Source organism: Dendrobates tinctorius, unplaced genomic scaffold, assembly GCF_039654945.1.
Source record: "Dendrobates tinctorius isolate UK_male_01 unplaced genomic scaffold, ASM3965494v1 ptg000362l, whole genome shotgun sequence".
NCBI lineage: Eukaryota > Metazoa > Chordata > Amphibia > Anura > Dendrobatidae > Dendrobates > Dendrobates tinctorius.
Window position 1 is genome coordinate 265155 of NW_027362028.1, and position 21020 is coordinate 286174.

General features: G+C 47.5%; 1 protein-coding gene across 1 annotated transcript in view; it reads left to right on the top strand.

Annotated features, from left to right (window-relative positions):
* Nucleotides 1–3650: 3650 nt before the first annotated feature.
* The window catches only part of LOC141075548 (oncostatin-M-specific receptor subunit beta-like), an 82861-nt gene continuing 65491 nt past the window's right edge, over nucleotides 3651–21020 (top strand). Inside the window, exon 1 of the mRNA XM_073562645.1 lies at nucleotides 3651–3819. The gene's annotated coding sequence lies outside the window, so the exon portion shown is untranslated. The remainder of the gene's footprint in view (nucleotides 3820–21020) is intronic.

Here is a 21020-nt window from a genome sequence, read left to right on the forward strand (position 1 = left end):
AGAGGATCTGTCAGCTCTCCTGTGTGGTGTAGTACTGTATATAGAGGATCTGTCCCATATGGTGTAGCATTGTGCATAGCTGTTTTGTAAGTTCTCCTGTGTGGTGTAGTACTGTATATAGAGGATCTGTCAGTGCTCCTGTGTGGTGTAGTACTGTATATAGAGGATCTGTCAGTTCTCCTGTGTGGTGTCGTACTGTATATAGAGGATCTGTCAGCTCTCCTGTGGTGTAGTACTGTATATAGAGGATCTGTCAGTTCTGTGTGGCGTAGTACTGTATATAGAGGATCTGTCATTTCTCCTGTGTGGTGTAGTACTGTATATAGAGGATCTGTCATTTCTCCTGTGTGGTGTAGTACTGTATATAGAGGATCTGTCAGTTCTCCTGTGTGGCGTAGTACTGTATATAGAGGATCTGTCAGTTCTCCTGTGTGGCGTCGTACTGTATATAGAGGATCTGTCATTTCTCCTGTGTGGCATAGTACTGTATATAGAGGATCTGTCAGTTCTCCTGTGTGGTGTCGTACTGTATATAGAGGATCTGTCAGTTCTCCTGTGTGGTGTCATACTGTATATAGAGGATCTGTCAGTTCTCCTGTGTGGTGTCGTACTGTATATAGAGGATCTGTCAGCTCTCCTGTGTGGTGTAGTACTGTATATAGAGGATCTGTCATTTCTCCTGTGTGGTGTAGTACTGTATATAGAGGATCTGTCATTTCTCCTGTGTGGTGTAGTACTGTATATAGAGGATCTGTCATTTCTCCTGTGTGGTGTATTACTGTATATAGAGGATCTGTCAGTTCTCGTGTGGATAGTACTGTATATAGAGGATCTGTCCCATATGGTGTAGTACTGTGCATAGCTGTTCTGTCAGTGCTCCTCTGTGGTGTAGTACTGTATATAGAGGATCTGTAAGTTCTCCTTTATGGTGAAGTGCTGTATATAGAGGACCTAGCTGATCTCTTGTGTGGTGTAGTACTGTATATAGAGGAACTGGCTGCTCTCCTGTGGTTTAGTACTGTATATAGAGGAACTGGCTGGTCTCCTGTGTGGAGTAGTACTGTATATAGAGGATCTGGCTGCTCTCCTGTCTAGAGTAGTACTGTATATAGAGGATTGTCAGTTCTCATGTGTGGATAGTACTGTATATAGAGGATCTGTCCCATATGGTGTAGCATTGTGCATAGCTGTTTTGTAAGGTCTCCTGTGTGGTGTAGTACTGTATACAGAGGATCTGTCAGTTCTCCTGTGTGGCATAGTACTGTATATAGAGGATCTGTCAGTTCTCCTGTGGTGTAGTACTGTATATAGAGGATGTGTCAGTTCTCCTGTGTGGTGTAGTACTGTATATAGAGGATCTGTCAGTTCTCCTGTGTGGTGTCATACTGTATATAGAGGATCTGTCAGTTCTCCTGTGGTGTAGTACTGTATATAGAGGATCTGTCAGTTCTCCTGTGTGGTGTAGTACTGTATATAGAGTATCTGTCAGTTCTCCTGTGGTGTAGTACTGTATATAGAGGATCTGTCAGTTCTCCTGTGTGGCGTAGTACTGTAAATAGAGGATCTGTCAGTTCTCCTGTGTGGCGTAGTACTGTATATAGAGGATCTGTCAGTTCTCCTGTGTGGTGTCGTACTGTATATAGAGGATCTGTCAGCTCTCCTGTGTGGTGTAGTACTGTATATAGAGGATCTGTCAGTTCTCCTGTGTGGTGTAGTACTGTATATAGAGGATCTGTCAGCTCTCCTGTGTGGTGTAGTACTGTATATAGAGGATCTGTTAGCTCTCCTGTGTGGTGTAGTACTGTATATAGAGGATCTGTCAGCTCTCCTGTGTGGTGTAGTACTTTGTATATAGAGGATTTGTCAGCTCTCCTGTGTGGTGTAGTACTGTATATAGAGGATCTGTCAGCTCTCCTGTGTGGTGTAGTACTGTATATAGAGGATCTGTCAGTGCTCCTGTGTGGTGTAGTACTGTATATAGAGGATCTGTCAGCTCTCCTGTGTGGTGTAGTACTGTATATAGAGGATCTGTCAGTTCTCCTGTGTGGTGTCGTACTGTATATAGAGGATCTGTCAGCTCTCCTGTGGTGTAGTACTGTATATAGAGGATCTGTCAGTTCTCCTGTGTGGCGTAGTACTGTATATAGAGGATCTGTCAGTTCTCCTGTGTGGTGTAGTACTGTATATAGAGGATCTGTCAGTTCTCTTGTGTGGTGTAGTACTGTATATAGAGGATCTGACTGTTCTCCTGTGTGGTGTAGTACTGTATATAGAGAATCTGTCAGTTCTCCTGTGTGGTGTAGTACTGTATATAGAGGATCTGTCAGTTCTCCTGTGTGGTGTAGTACTGTATATAGAGGATCTGTCAGTTCTCCTGTGTGGTGTAGTACTGTATATAGAGGATCTGTCAGTTCTCCTGTGTGGTGTAGTACTGTATATAGAGGATCTGACTGTTCTCCTGTGTGGTGTAGTACTGTATATAGAGGATCTGTCAGCTCTCCTGTGTGGTGCAGTACTGTATATAGAGGATCTGTCAGTTCTCCTGTGTGGTGTAGTACTGTATATAGAGGATCTGTCAGTTCTCCTGTGTGGTGTAGTACTGTATATAGAGGATCTGTCAGTTCTCCTGTGTGGTGTAGTACTGTATATAGAGGATCTGTCAGCTCTCCTGTGTGGTGTAGTACTGTATATAGAGGATCTGTCAGCTCTCCTGTGTGGTGTAGTACTGTATATAGAGGATCTGTCAGTTCTCCTGTGTGGTGTAGTACTGTATATAGAGGATCTGTCAGCTCTCCTGTGTGGTGTAGTACTGTATATAGAGGATCTGTCAGTTCTCCTGTGTGCTGTAGTACTGTATATAGAGGATCTGTCAGTTCTCCTGTGTGGTGTAGTACTGTATATAGAGGATCTGACTGTTCTCCTGTGTGGTGTAGTACTGTATATAGAGGATCTGTCAGCTCTCCTGTGTGGTGTAGTACTGTATATAGAGGATCTGTCAGTTCTCCTGTGTGGTGTAGTAGTGTATATAGAGGATCTGACTGTTCTCCTGTGTGGTGTAGTACTGTATATAGAGGATCTGTCAGCTCTCCTGTGTGGTGTAGTACTGTATATAGAGGATCTGTCAGTTCTCCTGTGTGGTGTAGTACTGTATATAGAGGATCTGACTGTTCTCCTGTGTGGTGTAGTACTGTATATAGAGGATCTGTCAGTTCTCCTGTGTGGTGTAGTACTGTATATAGAGGATCTGTCAGTTCTCCTGTGTGGTGTAGTAGTGTATATAGAGGATCTGTCAGTTCTCCTGTGTGGTGTAGTACTGTATATAGAGGATCTGTCAGCTCTCCTGTGTGGTGTAGTACTGTATATAGAGGATCTGTCAGTTCTCCTGTGTGGTGTAGTACTGTATATAGAGGATCTGACTGTTCTCCTGTGTGGTGTAGTACTGTATATAGAGGATCTGTCAGTTCTCCTGTGTGGTGTAGTACTGTATATAGAGGATCTGTCAGTTCTCCTGTGTGGTGTAGTACTGTATATAGAGGATCTGTCAGCTTTCCTCATCTATTCTTGTTTCTGTGCTCCATGAAATATAAAGCTAGAATTCGCTGGCTCGGCCGTCGTCCGTGATTCACCGCCTCTTCCGGCATTTCCGCCCCCTCACTACTAGACGCTGGGATTTCTGGATACAAGAGATGATTATGAAGGAAAACTATGTGAATAACCTGAGAAGAGAAAGTTTCTGTTCCGCTCTCGGATCTCGTCTGATCTTTTATTGAATCGGAATCTGTGGATCTTTCTGGGGTTTTTTTCGAGGCCGGAGACTCAGTGAGTAGATCTGTTGTCACCCGGGGGGAGGAATGTGCTGACAGTGATTGTCAGGCTCTGTGTGTGATACATTTGGCAGTGTGGGCCTGGGGTGCTGAGAGCCCACCAGTCACATTCACCTTGGGGGGCCCACTTTTCACCTGCATACAAATATTACACTACCCTTGTTCACAAATTTACCTATATCACTATATAATGATAAACTGGGGAGTTTAGTTAACGAGTGATGAGAAGCGGCTTTTTTCTGTACAGAGTGAATCAATTAAATTATGCCGAGCGGCCCACCGGGGGATTCCCCGGTCACCCTATGGGCCAGTCCGAGCCTGGACTAAGGAGAGATTAGTAACGATGTAACGTCTGGGAAGCAATCGTGCTTTGTGACATTTTGTTATCGGACGTGAGGTTTTTGTCCAGTGATATTATAATGTGTCATGTGTTTACATGGGACTGCAAACCCACATCGGCAGTCACTCTCCAGAAGTTAAGAAAGAACAGAAGCCGCAGCTGATACGTCTGCACGGGTAGTTGAACAGGTGGCTTAGTGGTTAGCACGGCAGCCTTGCAGCGCTGGGGTCCTGGGCTCAAATCCCACCAAGAACAACATCTGCAAGGAGTTTGTATGTTCTCCCCGTGTTTATGTGGGTTTCCTCCGGGTTCTCCGGTTTTCTCCCACACTCTAAAGACTGATAGGGAATGTATATTGTGAGCCCCAATGGGGACAGTGATGATGATGTCTGTAAAGCATTGCAGAAATACGATGGCACTACCTTATTTTTCTGAATTTTTTCCCCCTTCAAAATGTGGGAGGAAAATTTTTTTTTTTTTTTTAATGACGAGCCGAGATCTCTATCTGCGCATAGGCCACCTCCGGTGGCCATTTTCCTGAAGCCCACCACCCAGAGATCAATGTGCTGAGCGGGGACCCCCATTTTCATATTAAACATTTGTTTTTCATATTTTCCTCCTCTAAATTCGGGGCGCGTCTTATAGGCCAAAAAATACAGTTTATAAGTCAGTAACATAAATAGGGAGACCCAGGTTTATATGTAGATTTTTAGTATGATCTCAGCGGAGGACCCCTACAGTGTGTAGTAAGGGGCTGAGCTGACTGGATGATAAAGATGGGGGTCTCACTGGTGTCTCTTGCTATGAGGTTACATTACAGCCATGTTTTGTTATTATTGCACCTGTCATTAAATTGGTTAGAAAGTGTTAACTTTTTCCATATGATGATTCCCAAGAACAGGAGGCGTCTGTGTATGTGACTGCGGCCTTGTCTGAGGCTAATCTGCCCACACAGATCTCCACAGGCGAAATTGTAGGTCTCCAAGTCTTAGTCATTGGATTCAGACTTCTCATTCAGTCCCATCGCCCCCTGTGTATCACATCCAGCCCCTCACCCCTCAGTGTATAACATCCAGCCCCTCTCCCCTCAGTGTAGAACATCCGGCCCCTCTCCCCTCAGTGTAGAACATCCGGCCCCTCTCCCCTCAGTGTAGAACATCCGGCCCCTCTCCCCTCAGTGTAGAACATCCGGCCCCTCTCCCCTCAGTGTAGAACATCCGGCCCCTCTCCCCTCAGTGTAGAACATCCGGCCCCTCTCCCCTCAGTGTAGAACATCCGGCCCCTCACCCCTCAGTGTAGAACATCCGGCCCCTCACCCCTCAGTGTAGAACATCCGGCCCCTCACCCCTCAGTGTAGAACATCCGGCCCCTCACCCCTCAGTGTAGAACATCCGGCCCCTCACCCCTCAGTGTAGAACATCCGGCCCCTCATCCCTCAGTGTAGAACATCCGGCCCCTCATCCCTCAGTGTAGAACATCCGGCCCCTCATCCCTCAGTGTATAACATCCGGCCCCTCATCCCTCAGTGTATAACATCCGGCCCCTCATCCCTCAGTGTATAACATCCGGCCCCTCATCCCCCAGTGTATAACATCCACCCCTCATACCCTCAGTGGGGTCCGAGTGCTGAGGAGCAGAGAGCAGAAAAGTTACCACCACTCTACTGTCCGCATAACTGCAGAGTCCAGACCTCTCCTGGTATCAGCCCAATCACTGCACCCCAGCCGGGAGCTTCATGACCGAGCAGCTGCATGCAGCCGTACATCACCAAGCACAATGCCGAGCGTAGGATGCAGTGGTGTAAAGCCGCGACCACTGGACTCTGGAGGTGACGTGTCCTGTGCAGTGATGGATTGCACTTCTTTATCTGTGTCTGATGGAGGAGTCTGGGTTTGGTGGGTTTAGGGTTTCCAGGAGGACATTACACCCCACTGCATTCTTCCTCTTGTACAGATGGTGGAGGAGGATAATGCTATGGACTGTTATCAGGGGGCGGCCTTGGCCCCTCAGCTCCACTGATGGGAATCTTAAACTTCAGCACAAGACATTGTGATCAATTGTAACTTCAGCTTTGTGGGAACTGTAAGGGGTTACAATGTTTAGTGTACTTCCTTGACCGCTTAAGTGCATTATTAATGTTTGCTTTGATATATATTTATACTTATGCATGATGTGTAGTTTAATGCTATAATTCTTCTGCCCCTTGAATATAATAGGGACAGTGCAGTTTGTAGTGTGGCCATTAGAGGGGGACACACAGTTCAGTAGTTTGTGCATAGTAGTGAGCAGGGTAGGATATAGTTAACTGTAGGAGGGGTTAGTTGGGGAGTAAGGCAGGAGTATTTCCTGGTTATGGTGAGTCAGGGTGTATACCCCTAGGTGCTCGGGTGGGCTATAGGCCCGGGCTACCCAATTACCCCGTAACGTTCAAGCGAGTGCCCAGCCATCCAGGGTACACAGAGAAGAGCAAGGAACAGCAGATCCGTCCGTAGAGAGAGAGGAAGCCGAGGAAGGCAAGAGGTCACCTTAAAAATGTACGGGCAGGTCGCTTCAGAATGTGACGGATCGTTTCGGGGCTGAATCTCTGATGTCCGGGGCAAAACGGACAGGAGAGCACTTCACCATAGTGATGCTGTACAAGGAGGACACTGAGGGGCTGTCTGAGACGCTTCATCCCGCGGAAACACTTACTGACGAAGGAAACAGTGAAGGGAAATATGAAGTGATGTGCAGTATCTACTGTGATGGGAATGCTGGAAACTACGGGGATGTGCTGTGTCCTGAAGTGAATAAAATTGTTCGGTTGAGAGCTACACTTCATGCCAGTGTGGAAAAGGGGTCACTGACAGCACAGTGAGTACTGACTGTAGAACGCAGAATAAGAAGCACCTTTTTCCTGTAGATGGAGGCCAGGGTGCACAATGCCTAACAACCTCATCCTTTACAGGAACAGTTTTGGGGAAGGCCCTTTTCTGTTCCCCATGACTGTACAAGCTCCATACAAACATGGATGGGAGAACATGAGCGGCCGCACAGAGCCCGGACCTGAGCCCCATCCAACACCTATAATAGAAATTATGAGCTCGACCTCCTGCCAACATCAGGGTATGACCCTACAAATGTTCTCCTGGATGAAAAGTTCCTGGAGGATAATAAACACTGCTATGTGTTAAATACATATATACATCATTTTCATCTTGTAACTTGATAATATTGGGATCCAAACTCAGCACCTATGGTGTGTACAACAGAGGCTGCATCAGTGACCACATCCCGCACTGTGGTGTAGTAGAAGATGTTCTCCGTCAGTTTCCTTCAGGCACTATGCGCTGATATACATATACATCTCTATATGCCTGTATCTGGTGGCGGAGGATGTGTGACTGTCTGGGTAGGTTTTTCTTGCCATGAGTCAGTCCTAATTGTAGGGACTGGAAGGAAATCTGCTTTTCGATCTGACAACCAGTCAGTAGTTCTTGCTGGAATTGTCAGTGTCCCCACCGCTACTACAGGCAGAGGAGGAAGACCATAGGGGATTTCAGAGAGGCCACCCAACAGTGGAGAAGTGAGAGCAGGTCAGAGGGGGGCCAAATGCCAACAGGTGAACCAGAGAAGGGCCAGACAGGTGCAGGGTCAAAGACTCAGAAGGGGACCGTTCAGGAGGTGTGCAAGAGGCACCACTGTATTGTGTGAGAGGCACCATTGTGAGAGAGGCCGTGACTCCGATTAGTAAACTCAGTGCCCGTGAGAGTGTGGACTTCCCTTGAACTGTACTCAAGTGTTTGCCTGAGACAGAGTGGCTGCAACACTCAGCGATGACTCAAGCTCGTGCGTCAAGAAAAAAGGGGAGATTGCAAATTTGTTAAAAGGAACTGAGTTTTGACCAGGTGGCACAGATACACATTCTGCAAAGAGTCTTCTTTCCTTCCTTTTCTTTCCCTCTATTCATCCTTCCTTCCCTCTTTTCTTCCTTACTTTACTCTTTTTACCTTTCATTCCCTCCCTACCTCCCTTCCTACTTCCCTTTCTTCCTTCGTTCCTCCCTTCCTTCTTTCCCTTTATTCATCCTTCCTTCCCTCTTTTCTTCCTTCCTTTCTTTACCTTTCATTCCCTTCCTACTTCCCTTTCTTCCTTCCTCCCTTCCTTCTTTCCCTCTATTCATCCTTCCTTCCCTCTTTTCTTCCTTTCTTTCTTTACTCTCTTTACCTTTCATTCCCTCCCTACTTCCCTTCCTTCCTTCCTCCCCTCTACTCCTTCCATGGCGACTTTCACTACTGCAAGGATAATGCTAGTCCGGACTGATAACAAACCAAAAGAAAACACAAACCCCTAAAATTTAACTTTTATTAATATATTAAAAATATCCAATAAAAAAGGTGCTAGGATCAACCGGGGACTACCCAAAATGCAGTATTTAGATCAAAAAAGGTCAAATGACCAATAATAATATTATTCAAAGAGGGGACTAATCTCACCCTATAAGGTAGGGTTTTGTCAGGGCCTATCAGGGGAGGTTGGCACCCTGGCTGTTGACCCTATGGCGCCCCAGCTCAAGATCGGTATCCATGTAAGCCCTAGAACACCCTAATCCTACCAAAAAATGGGACACACAGAAAAAGACGCACAAAAGACCAAAAAAATACCCCTAATGGGGAGACAGATGTTGTCTCATGGCAAAATGGTTAATTTATCTCGGAGTGTTAAAGTGCTGATGTGCTGAAAACGGCTTCTTGTGAGGTCGGGTCAGAGCCGAAATGCTGACTACATTGCTGAGTTCCAAAAAGCGCAGATGTATATAGAGACAGCTAAACAAAATAATTGGTTAAATACCCAGATTGTCTCAACCAATGCATAAATATTCACTAAACAGGAATAAATAGAGACGGACATCAATCTATTCAGGCAGTACTAGTATAACAATCACCTCCAGTGGTCCGAGTATTTAAAAGAGACCTGAAAACAGTATACAAAGAGCTCCAGGACAGAATTTCAGTGTCAAAAGACTCAACCCTCATAAGCCGCACTTACATGAGGACCAGTTTGTGTTTCGGTTTGTTATTTGATTTCCAGATCCTAATATTGTTCCTTAAGGTTCTTTTTTTTTTTTTTTTTTTTTTTTACTCCGGACCGATCGCAGCAGCTGTGGAATAAAAGGATGATTCAACTAAAAGCATAAAAAAAAACCCAAGACTATCATTCTAAAAAAAAAACGTTTCCAATAATTAATTAATACAAATTAACCCCTTCTTGAAATAGCATGTAACAGTGTCAGCTAGGGACCCCCCCTACTGTCAACTAGGGACCCCCCCACTGTCAGCTAGGGACCCCCCCTACTGTCAACTAGGGACCCCCCCACTGTCAGCTAGGGACCCCCCCTACTGTCAGCTAGGGACCCCCCCATACTGTCAACTAGGGACCCCCCCTACTGTCAACTAGGGACCCCCCCTACTGTCAGCTAGGGACCCCCCCTACTGTCAACTAGGGACCCCCCCATACTGTCAACTAGGGACCCCCCCATACTGTCAACTAGGGACCCCCCATACTGTCAACTAGGGACCCCCCATACTGTCAACTAGGGACTCCCCATACTGTCAACTAGGGACCCCCCCTACTGTCAGCTAGGGACCCCCCCTACTGTCAACTAGGGACCCCCCCTACTGTCAGCTAGGGACCCCCCCTACTGTCAACTAGGGACCCCCCATACTGTCAACTAGGGACCCCCCATACTGTCAACTAGGGACTCCCCATACTGTCAACTAGGGACCCCCCCTACTGTCAACTAGGGACCCCCCCTACTGTCAGCTAGGGACCCCCCCTACTGTCAGCTAGGGACCCCCCTACTGTCAACTAGGGACTCCCCATACTGTCAACTAGGGACCCCCCCATACTGTCAGCTAGGGACCCCCCTACTGTCAACTAGGGACTCCCCATACTGTCAACTAGGGACCCCCCCATACTGTCAGCTAGGGACCCCCCTACTGTCAACTAGGGACTCCCCATACTGTCAACTAGGGACTCCCCATACTGTCAACTAGGGACCCCCCCTACTGTCAGCTAGGGACCCCCCCTACTGTCAGCTAGGGACCCCCCCTACTGTCAACTAGGGACCCCCCCTACTGTCAGCTAGGGACCCCCCTACTGTCAACTAGGGACTCCCCATACTGTCAACTAGGGACCCCCCATACTGTCAACTAGGGACTCCCCATACTGTCAACTAGGGACCCCCCCTACTGTCAGCTAGGGACCCCCCCTACTGTCAGCTAGGGACCCCCCTACTGTCAGCTAGGGACCCCCCCTACTGTCAACTAGGGACCCCCCCTACTGTCAGCTAGGGACCCCCCCTACTGTCAACTAGGGACTCCCCATACTGTCAACTAGGGACCCCCCATACTGTCAACTAGGGACCCCCCCTACTGTCAGCTAGGGACCCCCCCTACTGTCAACTAGGGACTCCCCATACTGTCAACTAGGGACCCCCCATACTGTCAACTAGGGACTCCCATACTGTCAACTAGGGACCCCCCCTACTGTCAGCTAGGGACCCCCCCTACTGTCAGCTAGGGACCCCCCTACTGTCAACTAGGGACTCCCCATACTGTCAACTAGGGACCCCCCATACTGTCAACTAGGGACTCCCCATACTGTCAACTAGGGACCCCCCCTACTGTCAACTAGGGACTCCCCATACTGTCAACTAGGGACCCCCCATACTGTCAACTAGGGACTCCCCATACTGTCAACTAGGGACCCCCCCTACTGTCAGCTAGGGACCCCCCCTACTGTCAACTAGGGACTCCCCATACTGTCAACTAGGGACCCCCCATACTGTCAACTAGGGACTCCCCATACTGTCAACTAGGGACTCCCCATACTGTCAACTAGGGACCCCCCATACTGTCAACTAGGGACTCCCCATACTGTCAACTAGGGACTCCCCATACTGTCAACTAGGGACTCCCCATACTGTCAACTAGGGACCCCCCATACTGTCAACTAGGGACTCCCCATACTGTCAACTAGGGACCCCCCCTACTGTCAGCTAGGGACCCCCCCTACTGTCAGCTAGGGACCCCCCCTACTGTCAGCTAGGGACCCCCCCTACTGTCAACTAGGGACTCCCCATACTGTCAACTAGGGACCCCCCCTACTGTCAACTAGGGACTCCCCATACTGTCAACTAGGGACCCCCCATACTGTCAACTAGGGACTCCCCATACTGTCAACTAGGGACCCCCCCTACTGTCAGCTAGGGACCCCCCCTACTGTCAACTAGGGACTCCCCATACTGTCAACTAGGGACCCCCCATACTGTCAACTAGGGACTCCCCATACTGTCAACTAGGGACTCCCCATACTGTCAACTAGGGACCCCCCATACTGTCAACTAGGGACTCCCCATACTGTCAACTAGGGACTCCCCATACTGTCAACTAGGGACTCCCCATACTGTCAACTAGGGACTCCCCATACTGTCAACTAGGGACCCCCCATACTGTCAACTAGGGACTCCCCATACTGTCAACTAGGGACCCCCCCTACTGTCAGCTAGGGACCCCCCCTACTGTCAGCTAGGGACCCCCCCTACTGTCAGCTAGGGACCCCCCCTACTGTCAACTAGGTGTCGGGGTCGTAAACGACAATAAATCCTCATTCACCAGTCATTCCAAATCATTGTGCGAGCGCAAAACATCTGGTACCAATTAAGAATGACTCAGACACGCAGCTGATTCAGTCTTAGCTGATGTCCCGCATCCACACCTGTCAGGAGCAGTACAACAACTGGCTTTTATTTACAAATACACAATACTATATTGAGTGTTAGGGGAAGGCGTGCATTAGGCGGGGTTTATGCAGTATACATCTAGTGTCCAGTCTCTCTCTGATTCGTCAAAACGTCTCCCGATGGTTACTTCTTCTTCACATTCCTGAGTTATCTTTTTTAGGAGAAATGAAACTTAACTTAACTCTTTAGACACTGAATTTAAGTGAAAGTGAACACTGGCAGCCATCTTTAATACAGTTACATTTGCATTAGCAAGCAATTAGGAAAAACTTATTGTTTCACAGTATAAAAGTATAAAAGTTATATAAGAAAATATATTTTCACCTTGACATAGGGACCCCCCATACTGTCAACTAGGGACCCCCCCATACTGTCAACTAGGACCGATCGCAGCAGCTGTGCAATTAAAGGATGATTCAACATCTTAACTAAAAGCATAAAAAAACCAAAAGACTATCATTCTAAAAAAAAAAGTTTCCAATAATTAATTAATACAAATTAACCCCTTCTTGAAATAGCATGTAACAGTGTCAGCTAGGGACCCCCCCCTACTGTCATCTAGGGACTCCCCCCTACTGTCAACTAGGGACCCCCCTACTGTCAACTAGGGACCCCCCTACTGTCAGCTAGGGACCCCCCTACTTTCAGCTAGGGACCCCCCCATACTTTCAGCTAGGGACCCCCCCATACTGTCAACTAGGGACCCCCCCCTACTGTCAACTAGGGACCCCCCCCTACTGTCAACTAGGGACACCTATGACTTCATGGGAGAATGCCACTTACTCTATAGACTGCAATCCTGTAGTATTGGAGTATACAGAACACAAAATCTAACAAAGGGGATTAAAAAAAAAGTTTTTAACAGATGAGTTAAAAGAAATATAGTTTGAATCATCACACTTTCCCCTGTATAAAAATAAAGAAATAATAATAAAAAAACTAAAAAAACCTAAGTATCGCTGCGTCTGTAAGGCTGAGTGCACACTGTGATTTCCGTCCTGCAGATTTCTTCTTTTTTTTATTGCGGTTTTCCTGCGGTTTTTGTGCAGTTTTCCCCCTGCGGATTTGGAGAATGGAGCAGGTGGAAAAACGCACAAAAGAAGTGACATGCCGCGCGGAAAAAAACGCAGCGTGTGCACAGCGGTTTTTTTTCCCCATTGATTTACATTGTCCTGTAAATCACAGTGCGGACATGCAGCGTTTCTGCGCTGTAAAATCCGCTGCGGATCCACAGGAAAAATGCATCGTGTGCACATGGCCTAAAAGCCCGATGTATCCAACTGTACAATTAGTTACCCAAACAGTAAACATAAGAAAGAGGGAATAAATCTAAACAACCGATTTGCCTTTTTTCCGGTCGGGCACCTCCTTAATAAATGAAACGAAACATTGCAGGTATGCTGCGGTAGTATCGTATCCAGAACATTGTCAGCCTTCACACAGCCCCACTGACAGCAAAAAAAAAGATAGTAGTGGTCTTAGAAAATGGCGACACAAAACCTTTTCTTTTTTTACAACTTTCAAATTTTGTTTTTTCCACATACAGGCGCTTCTCACAAAATTAGAATATCACCAAAAAGTGAATTTATTTCAGTTCTTCAATACCAAAAGTGACACTCCTATATTCTATAGAGTCATTACACACAGAGGGATCTATTTCGCGTGTTCATTTCTGTTATTGTTGATGATTATGGCTTACAGCCAATGAAAACCCAAAAGTCATTATCTCAGTAAATTAGAATAATTACCAAAAACACCTGTGAAGGCGTCCTAAGCGTTAAAGGTCCCTTAGTCTGTTTCAGTAGCTCCACAATCATGGGGAAGACTCGCAGAGTCTGAAGGAAGAGTGGAAAGGCCACAATCATGGGGAAGACTGCTGACTTGAGACAGATGTCCAGAAGGCAGTCATCGACCCACTCCACAAGGGGGGGAAGCCACAAAAAGCGAATAAAAATAATAAATGAATTACATAAACATCCTCCATCAGGATGAAGGAAGTAGTGATACATAATATCACACACGTCGCCGTATTCCCAGCAGCGAGATTTCTTGCTGACTGCAGATTTTCCCTCCCCCCTTCTGTATGGACATTGCATATTATAGGGGGCTGCTCCTGCATCTGCTCTGGGGTCCCTGAGAAGGAAGGAGCAGATAACGGTTCTGATATGTCACTTTTACGATGGGCCGCCTGGACGTGCGAGTGAAAACCCCTTAAAATCCTGCCAAGCCACCAAAGAGAAGAATCGCTGGACTCGCAATAAACTGAAAATTACACGTTTCATTGACTGCGCTTCTGTATTTAGACTTTTCCCTCCACGCACCGTATAATTGACTACAGAGCGGTTTTATGACTCGCATATTATGGCGGTTTATGTCTCTTGCAGAGGATTACTGCATTATCACGTAGGAAGGGAGAGAGCTGCCATAGATCACATCTCCCTGTTCCCAGCGGCATCATTGCACTGGAGCAAAGGAAAACTTTCCAGTACTGTAGAGCGGTTGTATTATTTAGGAACTAAATGGCGGTGTTAAAATGCGTGGGCTCTTTAAAAAAGTATTATTATTGCAGGCTATTCATATTATTTGGTGACTACATGTCGGTATTATGTGGGCTTGTTTGTCAGTACTCACTCGGCACTGTACGGAGGTATGTGAGCAGAAATGTTGTATATGGCGGTGTTACGTGGGTTGTGTGTGGCGGTATAATTTTGGCTCTATATGGCGGTGTGCGGCTGAAATTAGGCGAAAAAAATGACATTTTTATCTTGCATAAAATTTGGGCTTTATGTGGGCTGTGCATAGCAGTATAAACTTGGCACTGTATGTCAGTATGCGGGCTTAAATTATGAGAATAAGTGATATGTGGATTTTGCATATTATGTGGAGACAATATGGCGGTATTATATAAGCTGTGCGTGGCAGTATTATTTGGGGTTTATATGGTGGTGCGCGGCCATAAATTATGAGAATAAGTGATATGTGGATTTTGCATATTATGTGGAGACAATATGGCGGTATTATATAAGCTGTGCGTGGCAGTATTATTTGGGGTTTATATGGTGGTGCGCGGCCATAAATTATGAGAATAAGTGATATGTGGATTTTGCATATTATGTGGAGACAATATGGCGGTATTATATAAGCTGTGCGTGGCAGTATTATTTGGGGTTTATATGGTGGTGCGCGGCCATAAATTATGAGAATAAGTGATATGTGGATTTTGCATATTATGTGGAGACAATATGGCGGTATTATATAAGCTGTTCGTGGCAGTATTATTTGGGGTTTATATGGTGGTGCGCGGCCATAAATTATGAGAATAAGTGACGTTTCTATTTTGCATATTATTTGGGTACTGTATATAGCGGTATTATGGTGGCTGTGTACGGTAATATAATCTTGGCAGTATACAGTATAAAAAGTGTGTGGGCTAAAGTTGTACGAAAAAACTATATTATGTCTATCTTGCATTTTATTTGGAGACTATATAGCGGTATATTATGTGGGCTTGTATGGCAGTATTATGTTTGTCCCATATGGAGATGCAGATTTTAGTTCAGCAATCTGTGCATAAAATCTGCACCAAATATACAGCGTGTATTTTTGCTCCATCAACTACAGCAAAGACTTCGACTGTGTTGATCACCAGAATCTTTGTTATGCCATGTAGGATATGGGTGTCTGCCGCCCCATCTGATCAGCCTCATTAGGAACCTTTACATTGATCAAGAAGCAATAGTCCGACCGGAACTCGGTGACACGGCACGGTGCAAAGTAGAGCGAGGCGTCAGACAAGGCGGCGTCCGGTCACCATTCCTCTTCCATTTATGTGCGGAAGCTATTGTCAGGAAGGTTGGACTTACCGAAAAAGAAGGAATCAAAATTACTGGACGAATCATCAACAATCTTAAATACGCAGACGATACAACACTGACGACAAGATGGAAAGCTCGAGCATGGGACTGCTACTCAATACAAGGAAGACATAGATATTGACCACTGCCAGGTGCGACCAGGACACATATGAGATGGACGGCGACGAACCAGAAATTGTAAATGATGTCAACCTACTCAGATCAGTGATCACTCAAGATGCAGTGACGACATCGGAGGTCAATAGGAGAATATCTATGGGAAATCACCAATGAAATCACTGGTCAAGGTCTTCAAATCGAGGAACATTTCACTGGTGATGAAGACACGGCTCGTACATAGCTGGTGTTTTCTATAGTAACATATGGATGCGAGACCTGGACGATAAAGAAACAAGAAGAATTGACACCTTCAAAATGTGGAGCTGGAGAAGGATGTCATCAATTCGATGGATGGTAAGAAGAACAAACACTCAATTTTGGAGCAAGTGAAGGCAATTATGTCACTTAAATCAAGAATCACCAAGCTACAACTTGCTTACTTCGGACACATCATACGAGGAGAGCAATCACTGGAGAAGGACATCATGGTGGGAAGAATAGAAGGATAGAAGTAACAAGGCGAAGAGGGAGACCATCAACCCGATGTCTTGATACAATCAAGATGACGTTGGAGAAGACCCTGGTGGACCTATCTAGGCTGCACAAGATCGATCCTGCTGTAGATCATCCATCCATTCGCCAAGGCTTGAGATCAAACCGAAGACCGGTCAATAAATAAAATAAAAAAAACACATGCATAAGTGCAGATTTTATCTACAGAAATGCTCCATATTTTAATTTAGAATCCTACACTTAAGATCCGTGCCAAATCCATGAACCGAGCGTCAGAGAGACTTGCCACTCCACCTAACAATCTGGTCTCCTGCCTTCAGTCCTCGACACATTTCCACTATCCTTTCGACAATGAGCCCAAAACTGAATCCCACAATGGAGAAGTGGATTTCCAAAAAATATTTCTCTACATCCCAGGCGTCTTATTATCTAGAGCTGGGTACGCACGTTGGATAGTGAGGATTTTATGCACAGATTTCTAAGCTGAAATCCGCTGCGTTTCTACATCTAAAATCTGGTCATATTTTGCAAACTCATTCATATGGGGGGGCTCCGAAGGGGGCGTGACTAGTGAGCCCCGGGCACCCGTAGTAAAGCCCCTCAGGCAGGGCCAGAATGGAATACCCACAGGACACAGGTGCTACCTCCAGTTAGACCCCGAACACGTGGCAGCTGTCCCAGCGGGACCAAAAGGGATAGCAAAAGTTACAGCAGAGTCCGTAATGCGCTGGGTCCTGGATCCGGTTAGTTGGTAAGGAGTCAGTTCCAGTGACCTTCGCACCGTCCTTGGACTCGGATGGCTGTAGACGGAACGGGATGGCTTAGGCCCAGATGGTTGCTGATATAACCAGGTAACACAGGATACTGATATGCTGTGGAAACAGAGAGCATTAGACAATGCACAGAGACTGCAGATGCAGTGCAGACAGGTTAGCATGAGAACCGGATGTAGCAATGATAGATACTCGTTGCTCCGGCGCTCTCCCTATGGAGATGGAGGAGAGGCCAGAAATAGCAGCCAGTGCGCTGCCATTGGTTGATTGCATTTTTTGAATAATGCACGCTGCCCTTTTAAGAAGGCACGAGAGCGGGCGTGCGTGCCCTAATAGCCTTAGCTACAGATCTCCTCACAGGACGCCAGGAGGTGGAGGGAGGCCAGAATGCTGAGCAGCAGCATGAGAGGCTCGAGGTGAGTGCCCAGAACGGAGAGCAGCGGCAGGCCTGGACGCAGCTCCGGGACGGGGGCCAGGTGTGACCTGGCAGGTCTAGGCAGGATAGGACTTGACATTCATGTTATCAAAACTCGCCGCCCCTTCCCGTAATCCCTCCTGAAACTGCACAGTCACCGCTCTACAACCACTCGAGATGCCAAGCTTTATTATGTACAGTAAGTGCAATAATCCGGTGCCAAACACTACGGAAACTTCCACACAAGTCAGATTTTGACTGTTTTTGACCATAACCCTAATACCTAAGCAGTTTATGGAGTAAAGATGTCAGCTACAGTCGGTACAGTGGAGATAATTCGCAAGAACAGGATGGCTTGACCTGTCATTGGATGGCCTTCATCTTGGTCTATAGACTTGGATTTGGCGCCTGGTGTCCCAACAGTTGAGGCCAAGATCTTGATATCCAGCATATTAATTCCGTGGTTCAGTAGAAACAGGGTCCATTGGTTGGATGATATAGTTCCTGATCACATGAACTCAATCAGCGCCACAGTTAGGAGGCCGCCATAGGCGCTGGCTTGAAGGAGATGCACCATTAGTCCACTCTTCCCTGGCAAGAATCTTAATAATTGCTACAAGGAACCTTTACTTTTATTATTCTGTGTCTATGTGGAAATATCGTAGCCTAAATATGGCCTAACAACAGGGATCAAGGGTCCTATGCGAGATATCTGCATGTAAGAGGTGAAAGCCCTCATGATATCGCTGGGGTTCCGTAGAACACGAGTAAAGAGATGGTGCCGCTCTGATTCTCTGCTGCTTGTGGTGTACAAAGGGTTACATTTTTTCATTCCGGCTGTGTCCGTGACAAGTATGCGGTTACAATCGAGCGTTTCATGGCTTGACTTTTACATTTTGCAAACACTGAAAAAGTTCAATTCTTTTGCATATTCGTTATTCTCCTGCGAGATTCAAAAGATTTTACTCCAGATCTCATTGTCTCTATCAGAAAGTTTATGGAAGGAATCATCTCCAGCATTTTATCGATGATTCCACGCATTCTTTACTACATTATTATCCCCAGAGGAAGCCGTTCTGAGTGTGATTTATTAGTTTCATGAAGATCCAGAAAGGAAATGCTACAAAGTAATCATTCTTTCCATTTCATGTTGTTTTAAGCAAAGCAAATTAGAATTGTCACTTATAATTCCTCCGCTCATTGTAGTGTAATTACCGGGACCAGTCAATAGTCAGTCAATTACAGAGACAGTCAATACACACATTGGTCCCTATCCCCAATGGGGCCACATATACAGTGTCTACCAGAGAGTGCCCCCATATACGATGCCTGCCAGAGAGTGTCCCATATACAGTGTCTACCAGAGTGCCCCCATATACGATGCCTGCCAGAGAGTGTCCCATATACAGTGTCTACCAGAGAGTGCCCCCATATACGATGCCTGCCAGAGAGTGTCCCATATACAGTGTCTACCAGAGTGCCCCCATATACGATGCCTGCCAGAGAGTGTCCCATATACAGTGTCTACCAGAGTGCCCCCATATACGATGCCTGCCAGAGAGTGTCCCATATACAGTGTCTACCAGAGTGCCCCCGTATACAGTGCCTACCAGAGAGTGCCCCCGTATACAGTGCCTACCAGAGAGTGCCCCCGTATACAGTGCCTACCAGAGAGTGCCCCCGTATACAGTGTCTGCCAGAGAGTGCCCCCATATACAGTGCCTGCCAGAGAGTGCCCCGTATACAGTGCCTACCAGAGAGTGCCCCGTATACAGTGCCTGCCAGAGAGTGCCCCCGTATACAGTGCCTGCCAGAGAGTGCCCCCATATACAGTGTCTGCCAGAGAGTGCCCCCATATACAGTGCCTACCAGAGAGTGCCCCCATATACAGTGCCTACCAGAGAGTGCCCCGTATACAGTGCCTGCCAGAGAGTGCCCCCATATACAGTGCCTGCCAGAGAGTGCCCCGTATACAGTGTCTGCCAGAGTGCCCCCATATACAGTGCCTACCAGAGAGTGCCCCGTATACAGTGCCTGCCAGAGAGTGCCCCCGTATACAGTGCCTGCCAGAGAGTGCCCCATATACAGTGCCTACCAGAGAGTGCCCCGTATACAGTGCCTACCAGAGAGTGCCCCCATATACAGTGCCTACCAGAGAGTGCCCCCGTATACAGTGCCTACCAGAGAGTGCCCCCATATACGGTGCCTGCCAGAGAGTGCCCCCGTATACGGTGTCTGCCAGAGAGTGCCCCCATATACAGTGCCTACCAGAGAGTGCCCCCGTATACAGTGCCTGCCAGAGAGTGCCCCCGTATACAGTGCCTACCAGAGAGTGCCCCCGTATACAGTGCCTGCCAGAGAGTGCCCCCGTATACAGTGCCTACCAGAGAGTGCCCCCATATACAGTGCCTGCCAGAGAGTGCCCCCGTATACAGTGCCTGCCAGAGAGTGCCCCCGTATACAGTGTCTGCCAGAGAGTGCCCCCGTATACAGTGCCTACCAGAGAGTGCCCCCATATACAGTGCCTACCAGAGAGTGCCCCCATATACAGTGCCTACCAGAGTGCCCCCGTATACAGTGCCTACCAGAGAGTGCCCCCATATACAGTGCCTGCCAGAGAGTGCCCCCGTATACAGTGCCTACCAGAGAGTGCCCCCATATACAGTGCCTACCAGAGAGTGCCCCCGTATACAGTGTCTGCCAGAGAGTGCCCCCGTATACAGTGCCTGCCAGAGAGTGCCCCGTATACAGTGCCTACCAGAGAGTGCCCCCGTATACGGTGCCTGCCAGAGAGTGCCCCCGTATACAGTGCCTGCCAGAGAGTGCCCCCATATACAGTGCCTGCCAGAGAGTGCCCCCATATACAGTGCCTGCCAGAGAGTGCCCCCGTATACAATGCCTGCCAGAGAGTGCCCCCATATACAGTGCCTACCAGAGAGTGCCCCCATATACAGTGCCTGCCAGAGAGTGCCCCCATATACAGTGCCTACCAGAGAGTGCCCCGTATACAGTGCCTGCCAGAGAGTGCCCCCATATACAGTGCCTACCAGAGAGTGCCCCCATATACAGTGCCTGCCAGAGAGTGCCCCCATATACAGTGCCTGCCAGAGAGTGCCCCCATATACGATGCCTACCAGAGAGTGCCCCGTATACAGTGCCTGCCAGAGAGTGCCCCCATATACAGTGCCTACCAGAGAGTGCCCCGTATACAGTGCCTGCCAGAGAGTGCCCCCATATACAGTGCCTACCAGAGAGTGCCCCCATATACAGTGCCTACCAGAGAGTGCCCCCATATACAGTGCCTACCAGAGAGTGCCCCCATATACAGTGCCTACCAGAGAGTGCCCCCATATACAGTGCCTACCAGAGAGTGCCCCGTATACAGTGCCTGCCAGAGA